A 12,514-nucleotide genomic window follows, 5' to 3' on the forward strand; every position below is an offset into this window, starting at 1 on the left:
TTTTTCTTTCTCTCACTATTTTTCTCTCTTTTTCTCTCTTTCTTTCTCTCACTTTTTATGTCTTTTGCTCTCACTTTTTCTCTCTATTTTTCTCTCTTTTTCACTTTTTCTCTCGCTTTTTCTGTCTCTTTCTTTCTCTCTTTTTCTCTGTTTTCTCCTTCTTTTTCACTCTCTTTTTCTCCCTCTTTTCTCCTCTCTTTTTTCTCTCTTTCTCTCTCTCCTTTTCTCTCTTTTTTCTTTCTCTTTTCTCTCTTTTTCTCTATTTTCTCTCTCTTTTTCTTTATCTTTTCTCTCTCTTTTTCACTTTTTCACTATTTTTCTCTGTTTTTGTCTCTCTTTTTCTGTCTCTTTTTCTGTCTCTTTTTCTTTCGCTTTTTCTCTCTCTTTTTCTCTTTTCTGTCTCTTTTTTCTCTTTCTCTCTCTCATTTTCACTCTCTTTCTCTCTTTTTCTCTCTCTTTTTCTCGTTTTCTCTCTGTTTTTCTCATTTTATCTTATTCTTTCTTTTTCTCTGTTTTTCTGTCTCCTTTTCTCTTTTCTCTCTCTTTTTCTCTCTCATTTTCTCTCTCATTTTCACTTTTTCCATCTCTTTTTCTCTCTTTTGCTCTCTCTTTTTCTCTCGTTTTTCACTCTCCTTTTCACACTCTTTTTCTCTCTCATTTTCTCTCTTTTTCTCTCTCATTTTCTATTTTCCTCCCATTCTCCGTCACTTTTTCTCCCTTTTTCTCTCTTTTTGTCTCTCTCTTTTCTCTTTTTTTTCTCCTTTTCTCTCTCTTTTTCTCTATTTCTCTCACTTTTTCTCTCTTTTTCACTACTTCTCTCTCTTTTCTCTCTATTTTTCTCTCTTTTCTCTCTCTTTTTCTTTCTCTTTTTCTCTCTCTTTTTCACGTTTTCACTATTTTTCTCTATTTTTCTCTCTCTTTTTCTGTCTCTTTTTCTTTCACTTTTTCTTTCTCTTTTTCTAGTGGGCGGCACGGTGGCACAGTGGTTAGCACTGCTGCCTCGCAGCGCCAGAGACCCGGGTTCAATTCCCGACTCAGGCGACTGACTGTGTGGAGTTTGCACGTTCTCCCCGTGTCTGCGTGGGTTTCCTTCGGGTGCTCCGGTTTCCTCCCACAGTCCAAAGATGTGCAGGTTAGGTGAATTGGCCATACTAAATTGCCCGTAGTGTTAGGTAAGGGGTAAATGTAGGGGTATGGGTGGGTTTCGCTTCGGCGGGTCGGTGTGGACTTGTTGGGCCGAAGGGCCTGTTTCCACACTGTAATCTAATCTAATCTAATCTAATCTAATCTTTTCTCTTTTCTGTCTCTTTTTTCTCTTTCTCTCTCTCATTTTCACTCTCTTTCTCTCTTTTTCTCTCTCTTTTTCTCGTTTTCTCTGTGTTTTTCTCGTTTTATCATTTTCTTTCTTTTTCTCTCTTTTTCTGTCTCCTTTTCTCTTTTCTCTCTCTTTCTCTCTCTTATTTTCTCTCTCATTTTCACTTTTTCCCTCTCTCTTTCGGTCTCTCTTTTTCTCTCTTTTTTCACTCTCCTTTTCACACTCTTTTTCTCTCTCATTTTCTCTCACTTTTTCTCTCTCATTTTCTATTTTCCTCCCATTCTCCGTCACTTTTTCTCCCTTTTTCTCTCTTTTTGCCTCTCTCTTTTCTCTTTTTTTTCTCCTTTTCTCTCTCTTTTTCTCTATTTCTCTCACTTTTTCTCTCTTTTTCACTTCTTCTCTCTCTTTTCTCTCTCTTTTTCTTTCTCTTTTTCTCTCTTTTTCACGTTTTCACAATTTTTCTCTGTTTTTCTCTCTCTTTTTCTGTCTCTTTTTCTCTCTCTTTTTCACTCATTTTTTCTCTTTTTCTCTATTTCCCTCTCTCTTTTTCTTTTCTCTCTCTTTTCTCTCTTTCTCTCTCTCATTTTCTCTCTCTTTCTGTCTTTTTCTCTCTCTTTTTCTCTCTCTTTTACACTTTTTCACTACTTTTCTGTTTTTCTCTCTCTTTTTCTGTCTCTTTTCCTCTCACTTTTCCACTCTTTTTTATCTCTTTTTCTCTCTCTTTTTGTTTCTCTTTTTCTCTCTCTTTTTCACTTTTGTCTCTCTTTTCTCTCTTTTTCTCTCTCATTTTCTCTTTCTTTCTCTCTCTTCTCTCTCTTTTTCTCGTTTTCTCTGTGTTTTTCTCGTTTTATCTTATTCTCTCTATTGCTCTCTCTTTTTCTGTCTCCTTTTCTCTTTTTTCTCTCTTTTTCTCTATTGCTCTTTCTCTCTCGTTTTCTCTCTCTTTTTCTCTCTCATTTTCCATTTTTCCCACTCATTCTTTTTCACTTTTTCCCTCTCTTTTTTTCTCTTTTGCTCTATCTTTTTTCTCTTTTTTCTCTCGCTTTTTCTCTCTCTTTTTCTCTCTCCTTTTCTCACTCTTTTCTCTCTCATTTTCTCTCTCTTTTTCTCTTTCTCTCTCTATTTTTCTCTCTCTTTTTCTCTCACATTTTATCTCTTTTGCTCTCAAATTTTCTCTCGTTTTTCTCTCTTTTTCTCTCTCTCTTTCTGTCTCTTTCTTTCTCTCTTTTTCACTGTTTTTCTCTTTCTTTTTCTCTCTCTTTTTCTTTCTCTTTTTCTCTCTCTTTCTCTCTCTTTTTCTCTATTTCTCTCACTTTTTCTCTCTTTTTCTCTTCTTCTCTCTCTACTCTCTCTTTTTCACTTTTTCACTATTTTTCTCTGTTTTTCTCTCTCTTTTTCTGTCTCTTTTTCTCTCTCTTTTTCACTCTTTTTTCTCTCTTTTTCTCTATTTACCTCTCTCTTTTTCTCTTTTCTCTCTCTTTTCTCTCTTTTTCTCTCTCATTTTCTCTCTCTTTCTCTCTTTTTCTCTCTCTTTTTCTCGTTTTCTCTCTGTTTTTCTCGTTTTATCTTATTCTCTTTTTCTTTCTCTTTTTCTCTCTCTTTTTCACATGTTCACTATTTTTCTATGTTTTTCTCTCTCTTTTTCTGTCTATTTTTCTCTCTCTTTTTCACGTTTGTCTCTCTTTTCTCTCTTTTTCTCTCTCTTTTTCTCTCTCCTTCTCTCTTTTCTCTCTCTTTTTCTCGTTTTCTCTCTGTTTTTCTCATTTTATCTTATTCTCTCTTTCTCTCTCTCTTTTTCTGTCTCCTTTTCTCTTTTCTCTCTCTTTTTCTCTATTGTTCTTTCTCTCTCGTTTTCTCTCTCTTTTCTCTCTCATTTTCCATTTTCCCGCTCTTTCTTTTACACTTTCTCCCTCTCTTTTTCTCTCTTTTGCTCTATCTTTTTCCCTTTTTTCTCTCACTTTCTCTCTCTCTTTTTCTCTCTCCTTTTCTCACTCTTTTTCTCTCTCTTTTTCTCTTTCTCTCTCTATTTTTCTCTCTCTTTTTCTCTCACATTTTATCTCTTTAGCTCTCATTTTTTCTCTCTTTTTTCTCTCTCTCTTTCTGTCTCTTTCTTTCTCTCTATTTCACTGTTTTACTCTCTCTTTTTCTCTCTCTTTTTCTTTCTCTTTTTCTCTCTCTTTCTCTCTCTTTTTCTCTCTCTTTTTCACTTTTTCACTCTCTTTTTCTCTCTTTTGCTCTCTCTTTTTCTCTCATTTTCTCTCTCTTTTTCTGTCTCTTTTTCTCTCTCCTTTTCTCACTCTTTTTCTCTCTCATTTTCTGTCTCTTTTTCTCTTTCTCTCTCTATTTTTCTCTCTCTTTTTCTCTCACATTTTATCTCTTTTTCACTCATTTTTTCTCTCTTTTTTCTCTCTTTTTCTCTCTCTCTTTCTGTCTCTTTCTTTCTCTCTTTTTCTCTGTTTTCTCCCTCTTTCTTTCTCTCTTTTTCTCTCTTTTTTTCTCTTTTCTCTCTTTTTCTCTCTTTTTCTCTCTAAATTTCTCTCCCTGTTTCTCTCTTTTCTCTCTCGTTTTCTCTCTTTTTCTCTCTCTCTTTCACTCTCGTTTTCTCTCTCTCTTCTTCTCTCTCCTTTTCTCTCTTTTTCTCTTCTTCTCTCTCTTTTTCTCTCTCTCTTTCTCTCTCTCTTACTCTCTTTTTCTCTCTCATTTTCTTTCTCTTTTTCTCTCTTTTCCACTATTTCTCTCTGATTTTCTCTCTCTGTTTCTTTCTCTTTTTCTCTCTCTTTTTCTCCCTCTTTCTATCTCTTTTCTGTCTCATTTTCTCGCTTTTTCTCTCTCTTTTTCACTTTTTTTCTCTCTTTTTCTCTTTTCCTCTCTCTCTTTACTCCCTTCTTCTTTCCCTTTTTCTCTCTCTTTTTCTCTTTTCTCTCTCTTTTCTCTCTTTTTATCACTCATTTTCTCTCTCTTTTTATCTCTCTTTTTCTCGTTTTATCATATTCTCTCTTTTTCTGTCTCCTTTTCTCTTTTCTCTCTCTTTTTCTCTTTTGCTCTTTCTCTCTCTTTTTCTCTCTCTTTTTCTCTTTTTCTCTCTCTTTCTCTCTCTGATGTTTTCACGCTTTTTCTCATTTTCTCTCACCTTTTTTCACTTTTTCTCTCTCTTCTCCTCCGTCTTATCCCATCTCTTTTTCTCTTTTTCTCTCACTTTTTCTCTATTTTTCTTTCTTTTTCTCTCTCCTTTACTCTTTTTCTCTCTTTTTCTCTTTATTTACCTCTTTTTATCTATTTTTCTATCTGTTTCTCTTTTTCTCTTTCTCTCTTTTTCTCTCTCATTTTCTATTTTTCGCTTTTTCTCTCTCATTTTCTATTTTTCTTCTTTTCTCTCTATATTTTTCTCCATTTTTCTCTCTTTTTGTCTCTTTTTTACTCTCTTTTTTCTCCTTTTCTCTCTCTTTTTCTCTATTTCTCTTGCTTTTTCACTTTGTTTTGCTCTTTTTCACTCTCTATTTTCCTCATTTTCATTTTTTTTCTTTTCTCTCTTTTTCTCTTTCTTTTTCTCTCCCTTTTTCTCTCTTTATTTCTCTTTTTCACTCTCTCTTTCTCTTTCTTTTCATCCCTTTTTTCTCTCTTTTCTCTCTCTTTTTCTTTCTCCTTTACTCACTCTTTTTCTCTCATTTTCTCTCTCTTTGTCTCTTTGTCTCACTATTTTTCTCTCTTTTTCTCTCTTTCTTTCTCTCACTTTTAATCTCTTTTGCTCTCACTTTTTGTCTCTATTTTTCTCTCTTTTTCTCTGTTTTTCTCTCTCTTTTTCTGTCTCTTTCTTTCTCTGTTTTTCTCCCTCTTTTTCACTCTCTTTTTCTCCTCTCTTTTTTCTCTCTTTCTCTCTCTTTTTTCTTTCTTTTTTCTTTCTTTTTTCTCTCTGTTTCTCTCCTTTTCTCTCTACTTTTCTCTCTCTTTTTCTCTCTCATTTTCTCTCTCATTTTCACTTTTTCCCTCTCTCTTTCGGTCTCTCTTTTTCTCTCTTTTTCACTCTCCTTTTCACACTCTTTTTCTCTCTCATTTTCTCTCACTTTTTCTCTCTCATTTTCTATTTTCCTCCCATTCTCCGTCACTTTTTCTCCCTTTTTCTCTCTTTTTGCCTCTCTCTTTTCTCTTTTTTTCTCCTTTTCTCTCTCTTTTTCTCTATTTCTCTCACTTTTTCTCTCTTTTTCACTTCTTCTCTCTCTTTTCTCTCTCTTTTTCTCTCTTTTCTCTCTCTTTTTCTTTCTCTTTTTCTCTCTTTTTCACGTTTTCACAATTTTTCTCTGTTTTTCTCTCTCTTTTTCTGTCTCTTTTTCTCTCTCTTTTTCACTCATTTTTTGTCTTTTTCTCTATTTCCCTCTCTCTTTTTCTTTTCTCTCTCTTTTCTCTCTTTCTCTCTCTCATTTTCTCTCTCTTTCTGTCTTTTTCTCTCTTTTTCTCTCTCTTTTTCACTTTTTCTCTATTTTTCTGTTTTTCTCTCTCTTTTTCTGTCTCTTTTCCTCTCACTTTTCCACTCTTTTTTATCTCTTTTTCTCTCTCTTTTTCTTTCTCTTTTTCTCTCTCTTTTTCACTTTTGTCTCTCTTTTCTCTCTTTTTCTCTCTCATTTTCTCTTTCTTTCTCTCTCTTCTCTCTCCTTTTCTCGTTTTCTCTGTGTTTTTCTCATTTTATCTTATTCTCTCTATTTCTCTCTCTTTTTCTGTCTCCTTTTCTCTTTTCTCTCTCTTTTTCTCTATTGCTCTTTCTCTCTCGTTTTCTCTCTCTTTTTCTCTCTCATTTTCCATTTTTCCCACTCATTCTTTTTCACTTTTTCCCTCTCTTTTTTTCTCTTTTGCTCTATCTTTTTTCTCTTTTTTCTCTCACTTTTTCTCTCTCTTTTTCTCTCTCCTTTTCTCACTCTTTTCTCTCTCATTTTCTCTCTCTTTTTCTCTTTCTCTCTCTATTTTTCTCTCTCTTTTTCTCTCACATTTTATCTCTTTTGCTCTCAAATTTTCTCTCGTTTTTCTCTCTTTTTCTCTCTCTCTTTCTGTCTCTTTCTTTCTCTCTTTTTCACTGTTTTTCTCTTTCTTTTTCTCTCTCTTTTTCTTTCTCTTTTTCTCTCTCTTTCTCTCTCTTTCTCTCTATTTCTCTCACTTTTTCTCTCTTTTTCTCTTCTTCTCTCTCTACTCTCTCTTTTTCACTTTTTCACTATTTTTCTCTGTTTTTCTCTCTCTTTTTCTGTCTCTTTTTCTCTCTCTTTTTCACTCTTTTTTCTCTCTTTTTCTCTATTTACCTCTCTCTTTTTCTCTTTTCTCTCTCTTTTCTCTCTTTTTCTCTCTCATTTTCTCTCTCTTTCTCTCTTTTTCTCTCTCTTTTTCTCGTTTTCTCTCTGTTTTTCTCGTTTTATCTTATTCTCTTTTTCTTTCTCTTTTTCTCTCTCTTTTTCACATGTTCACTATTTTTCTATGTTTTTCTCTCTCTTTTTCTGTCTATTTTTCTCTCTCTTTTTCACGTTTGTCTCTCTTTTCTCTCTTTTTCTCTCTCTTTTTCTCTCTCCTTCTCTCTTTTCTCTCTCTTTTTCTCGTTTTCTCTCTGTTTTTCTCATTTTATCTTATTCTCTCTTTCTCTCTCTCTTTTTCTGTCTCCTTTTCTCTTTTCTCTCTCTTTTTCTCTATTGCTCTTTCTCTCTCGTTTTCTCTCTCTTTTCTCTCTCATTTTCCATTTACCCGCTCTTTCTTTTACACTTTCTCCCTCTCTTTTTCTCTCTTTTGCTCTATCTTTTTCCCTTTTTTCTCTCACTTTTTCTCTCTCTTTTTCTCTCTCCTTTTCTCACTCTTTTTCTCTCTCATTTTCTCACTCTTTTTCTCTCTCTTTTTCTCTTTCTCTCTCTTTTTCTCTCACATTTTATCTCTTTAGCTCTCATTTTTTCTCTCTTTTTTCTCTCTCTCTTTCTGTCTCTTTCTTTCTCTCTATTTCACTGTTTTACTCTCTCTTTTTCTCTCTCTTTTTCTTTCTCTTTTTCTCTCTCTTTCTCTCTCTTTTTCTCTCTCTTTTTCACTTTTTCACTCTCTTTTTCTCTCTTTTGCTCTCTCTTTTTCTCTCATTTTCTCTCTCTTTTTCTGTCTCTTTTTCTCTCTCCTTTTCTCACTCTTTTTCTCTCTCATTTTCTGTCTCTTTTTCTCTTTCTCTCTCTATTTTTCTCTCTCTTTTTCTCTCACATTTTATCTCTTTTTCACTCATTTTTTCTCTCTTTTTTCTCTCTTTTTCTCTCTCTCTTTCTGTCTCTTTCTTTCTCTCTTTTTCTCTGTTTTCTCCCTCTTTCTTTCTCTCTTTTTCTCTCTTTTTTTCTCTTTTCTCTCTTTTTCTCTCTAAATTTCTCTCCCTGTTTCTCTCTTTTCTCTCTCGTTTTCTCTCTTTTTCTCTCTCTCTTTCACTCTCGTTTTCTCTCTCTCTTCTTCTCTCTCCTTTTCTCTCTTTTTCTCTTCTTCTCTCTCTTTTTCTCTCTCTCTTTCTCTCTCTCTTACTCTCTTTTTCTCTCTCATTTTCCTTCTCTTTTTCTCTCTTTTCCACTATTTCTCTCTGATTTTCTCTCTCTGTTTCTTTCTCTTTTTCTCTCTCTTTTTCTCCCTCTTTCTATCTCTTTTCTGTCTCATTTTCTCGCTTTTTCTCTCTCTTTTTCACTTTTTTCTCTCTTTTTCTCTTTTCCTCTCTCTCTTTACTCCCTTCTTCTTTCCCTTTTTCTCTCTCTTTTTCTCTTTTCTCTCTCTTTTCTCTCTTTTTATCACTCATTTTCTCTCTCTTTTTATCTCTCTTTTTCTCATTTTATCATATTCTCTCTTTTTCTGTCTCCTTTTCTCTTTTCTCTCTCTTTTTCTCTTTTGCTCTTTCTCTCTCTTTTTCTCTCTCTTTTTCTCTTTTTCTCTCTCTTTCTCTCTCTGATGTTTTCACGCTTTTTCTCATTTTCTCTCACCTTTTTTCACTTTTTCTCTCTCTTCTCCTCCGTCTTATCCCATCTCTTTTTCTCTTTTTCTCTCACTTTTTCTCTATTTTTCTTTCTTTTTCTCTCTCCTTTACTCTTTTTCTCTCTTTTTCTCTTTATTTACCTCTTTTTATCTATTTTTCTATCTGTTTCTCTTTTTCTCTTTCTCTCTCTATTTTTCTCTCTCTTTTTCTCTCACATTTTATCTCTTTTTCACTCATTTTTTCTCTCTTTTTTCTCTCTTTTTCTTTCTCTCTTTCTGTCTCTTTCTTTCTCTCTTTTTCTCTGTTTTCTCCCTCTTTCTTTCTCTCTTTTTCTCTCTTTTTTTCTCTTTTCTCTCTTTTTCTCTCTTTTTCTCTCTAAATTTCTCTCCCTGTTTCTCTCTTTTCTCTCTCGTTTTCTCTCTTTTTCTCTCTCTCTTTCACTCTCGTTTTCTCTCTCTCTTCTTCTCTCTCCTTTTCTCTCTTTTTCTCTTCTTCTCTCTCTTTTTCTCTCTCTCTTTCTCTCTCTCTTACTCTCTTTTTCTCTCTCATTTTCTTTCTCTTTTTCTCTCTTTTCCACTATTTCTCTCTGATTTTCTCTCTCTGTTTCTTTCTCTTTTTCTCTCTCTTTTTCTCCCTCTTTCTATCTCTTTTCTGTCTCATTTTCTCGCTTTTTCTCTCTCTTTTTCACTTTTTTTCTCTCTTTTTCTCTTTTCCTCTCTCTCTTTACTCCCTTCTTCTTTCCCTTTTTCTCTCTCTTTTTCTCTTTTCTCTCTCTTTTCTCTCTTTTTATCACTCATTTTCTCTCTCTTTTTATCTCTCTTTTTCTCGTTTTATCATATTCTCTCTTTTTCTGTCTCCTTTTCTCTTTTCTCTCTCTTTTTCTCTTTTGCTCTTTCTCTCTCTTTTTCTCTCTCTTTTTCTCTTTTTCTCTCTCTTTCTCTCTCTGATGTTTTCACGCTTTTTCTCATTTTCTCTCACCTTTTTTCACTTTTTCTCTCTCTTCTCCTCCGTCTTATCCCATCTCTTTTTCTCTTTTTCTCTCACTTTTTCTCTATTTTTCTTTCTTTTTCTCTCTCCTTTACTCTTTTTCTCTCTTTTTCTCTTTATTTACCTCTTTTTATCTATTTTTCTATCTGTTTCTCTTTTTCTCTTTCTCTCTTTTTCTCTCTCATTTTCTATTTTTCGCTTTTTCTCTCTCATTTTCTATTTTTCTTCTTTTCTCTCTATATTTTTCTCCATTTTTCTCTCTTTTTGTCTCTTTTTTACTCTCTTTTTTCTCCTTTTCTCTCTCTTTTTCTCTATTTCTCTTGCTTTTTCACTTTGTTTTGCTCTTTTTCACTCTCTATTTTCCTCATTTTCAATTTTTTTCCTTTTCTCTCTTTTTCTCTTTCTTTTTCTCTCCCTTTTTCTCTCTCTATTTCTCTTTTTCACTCTCTCTTTCTCTTTCTTTTCATCCCTTTTTTCTCTCTTTTCTCTCTCTTTTTCTTTCTCCTTTACTCACTCTTTTTCTCTCATTTTCTCTCTCTTTGTCTCTTTGTCTCACTATTTTTCTCTCTTTTTCTCTCTTTCTTTCTCTCACTTTTAATCTCTTTTGCTCTCACTTTTTGTCTCTATTTTTCTCTCTTTTTCTCTGTTTTTCTCTCTCTTTTTCTGTCTCTTTCTTTCTCTGTTTTTCTCCCTCTTTTTCACTCTCTTTTTCTCCTCTCTTTTTTCTCTCTTTCTCTCTCTTTTTTCTTTCTTTTTTCTTTCTTTTTTCTCTCTGTTTCTCTCCTTTTCTCTCTACTTTTCTCTCTCTTTTTCTCTCTCATTTTCTCTCTCATTTTCACTTTTTCCCTCTCTCTTTCGGTCTCTCTTTTTCTCTCTTTTTCACTCTCCTTTTCACACTCTTTTTCTCTCTCATTTTCTCTCACTTTTTCTCTCTCATTTTCTATTTTCCTCCCATTCTCCGTCACTTTTTCTCCCTTTTTCTCTCTTTTTGCCTCTCTCTTTTCTCTTTTTTTCTCCTTTTCTCTCTCTTTTTCTCTATTTCTCTCACTTTTTCTCTCTTTTTCACTTCTTCTCTCTCTTTTCTCTCTCTTTTTCTCTCTTTTCTCTCTCTTTTTCTTTCTCTTTTTCTCTCTTTTTCACGTTTTCACAATTTTTCTCTGTTTTTCTCTCTCTTTTTCTGTCTCTTTTTCTCTCTCTTTTTCACTCTTTTTTCTCTCTTTTTCTCTATTTACCTCTCTCTTTTTCTCTTTTCTCTCTCTTTTCTCTCTTTTTCTCTCTCATTTTCTCTCTCTTTCTCTCTTTTTCTCTCTCTTTTTCTCGTTTTCTCTCTGTTTTTCTCGTTTTATCTTATTCTCTTTTTCTTTCTCTTTTTCTCTCTCTTTTTCACATGTTCACTATTTTTCTATGTTTTTCCCTCTCTTTTTCTGTCTATTTTTCTCTCTCTTTTTCACGTTTGTCTCTCTTTTCTCTCTTTTTCTCTCTCTTTTTCTCTCTCCTTCTCTCTTTTCTCTCTCTTTTTCTCGTTTTCTCTCTGTTTTTCTCATTTTATCTTATTCTCTCTTTCTCTCTCTCTTTTTCTGTCTCCTTTTCTCTTTTCTCTCTCTTTTTCTCTATTGCTCTTTCTCTCTCGTTTTCTCTCTCTTTTCTCTCTCATTTTCCATTTACCCGCTCTTTCTTTTACACTTTCTCCCTCTCTTTTTCTCTCTTTTGCTCTATCTTTTTCCCTTTTTTCTCTCACTTTTTCTCTCTCTTTTTCTCTCTCCTTTTCTCACTCTTTTTCTCTCTCATTTTCTCACTCTTTTTCTCTCTCTTTTTCTCTTTCTCTCTCTTTTTCTCTCACATTTTATCTCTTTAGCTCTCATTTTTTCTCTCTTTTTTCTCTCTCTCTTTCTGTCTCTTTCTTTCTCTCTATTTCACTGTTTTACTCTCTCTTTTTCTCTCTCTTTTTCTTTCTCTTTTTCTCTCTCTTTCTCTCTCTTTTTCTCTCTCTTTTTCACTTTTTCACTCTCTTTTTCTCTCTTTTGCTCTCTCTTTTTCTCTCATTTTCTCTCTCTTTTTCTGTCTCTTTTTCTCTCTCCTTTTCTCACTCTTTTTCTCTCTCATTTTCTGTCTCTTTTTCTCTTTCTCTCTCTATTTTTCTCTCTCTTTTTCTCTCACATTTTATCTCTTTTTCACTCATTTTTTCTCTCTTTTTTCTCTCTTTTTCTTTCTCTCTTTCTGTCTCTTTCTTTCTCTCTTTTTCTCTGTTTTCTCCCTCTTTCTTTCTCTCTTTTTCTCTCTTTTTTTCTCTTTTCTCTCTTTTTCTCTCTTTTTCTCTCTAAATTTCTCTCCCTGTTTCTCTCTTTTCTCTCTCGTTTTCTCTCTTTTTCTCTCTCTCTTTCACTCTCGTTTTCTCTCTCTCTTCTTCTCTCTCCTTTTCTCTCTTTTTCTCTTCTTCTCTCTCTTTTTCTCTCTCTCTTTCTCTCTCTCTTACTCTCTTTTTCTCTCTCATTTTCCTTCTCTTTTTCTCTCTTTTCCACTATTTCTCTCTGATTTTCTCTCTCTGTTTCTTTCTCTTTTTCTCTCTCTTTTTCTCCCTCTTTCTATCTCTTTTCTGTCTCATTTTCTCGCTTTTTCTCTCTCTTTTTCACTTTTTTCTCTCTTTTTCTCTTTTCCTCTCTCTCTTTACTCCCTTCTTCTTTCCCTTTTTCTCTCTCTTTTTCTCTTTTCTCTCTCTTTTCTCTCTTTTAATCACTCATTTTCTCTCTCTTTTTATCTCTCTTTTTCTCATTTTATCATATTCTCTCTTTTTCTGTCTCCTTTTCTCTTTTCTCTCTCTTTTTCTCTTTTGCTCTTTCTCTCTCTTTTTCTCTCTCTTTTTCTCTTTTTCTCTCTCTTTCTCTCTCTGATGTTTTCACGCTTTTTCTCATTTTCTCTCACCTTTTTTCACTTTTTCTCTCTCTTCTCCTCCGTCTTATCCCATCTCTTTTTCTCTTTTTCTCTCACTTTTTCTCTATTTTTCTTTCTTTTTCTCTCTCCTTTACTCTTTTTCTCTCTTTTTCTCTTTATTTACCTCTTTTTATCTATTTTTCTATCTGTTTCTCTTTTTCTCTTTCTCTCTCTATTTTTCTCTCTCTTTTTCTCTCACATTTTATCTCTTTTTCACTCATTTTTTCTCTCTTTTTTCTCTCTTTTTCTCTCTCTCTTTCTGTCTCTTTCTTTCTCTCTTTTTCTCTGTTTTCTCCCTCTTTCTTTCTCTCTTTTTCTCTCTTTTTTTCTCT

Source organism: Chiloscyllium plagiosum, unplaced genomic scaffold, assembly GCF_037043375.1.
Source record: "Chiloscyllium plagiosum isolate Xiang-an unplaced genomic scaffold, Cpla_swu_hap1 HiC_scaffold_7, whole genome shotgun sequence".
NCBI classification, from domain to species: Eukaryota; Metazoa; Chordata; class Chondrichthyes; order Orectolobiformes; family Hemiscylliidae; genus Chiloscyllium; species Chiloscyllium plagiosum.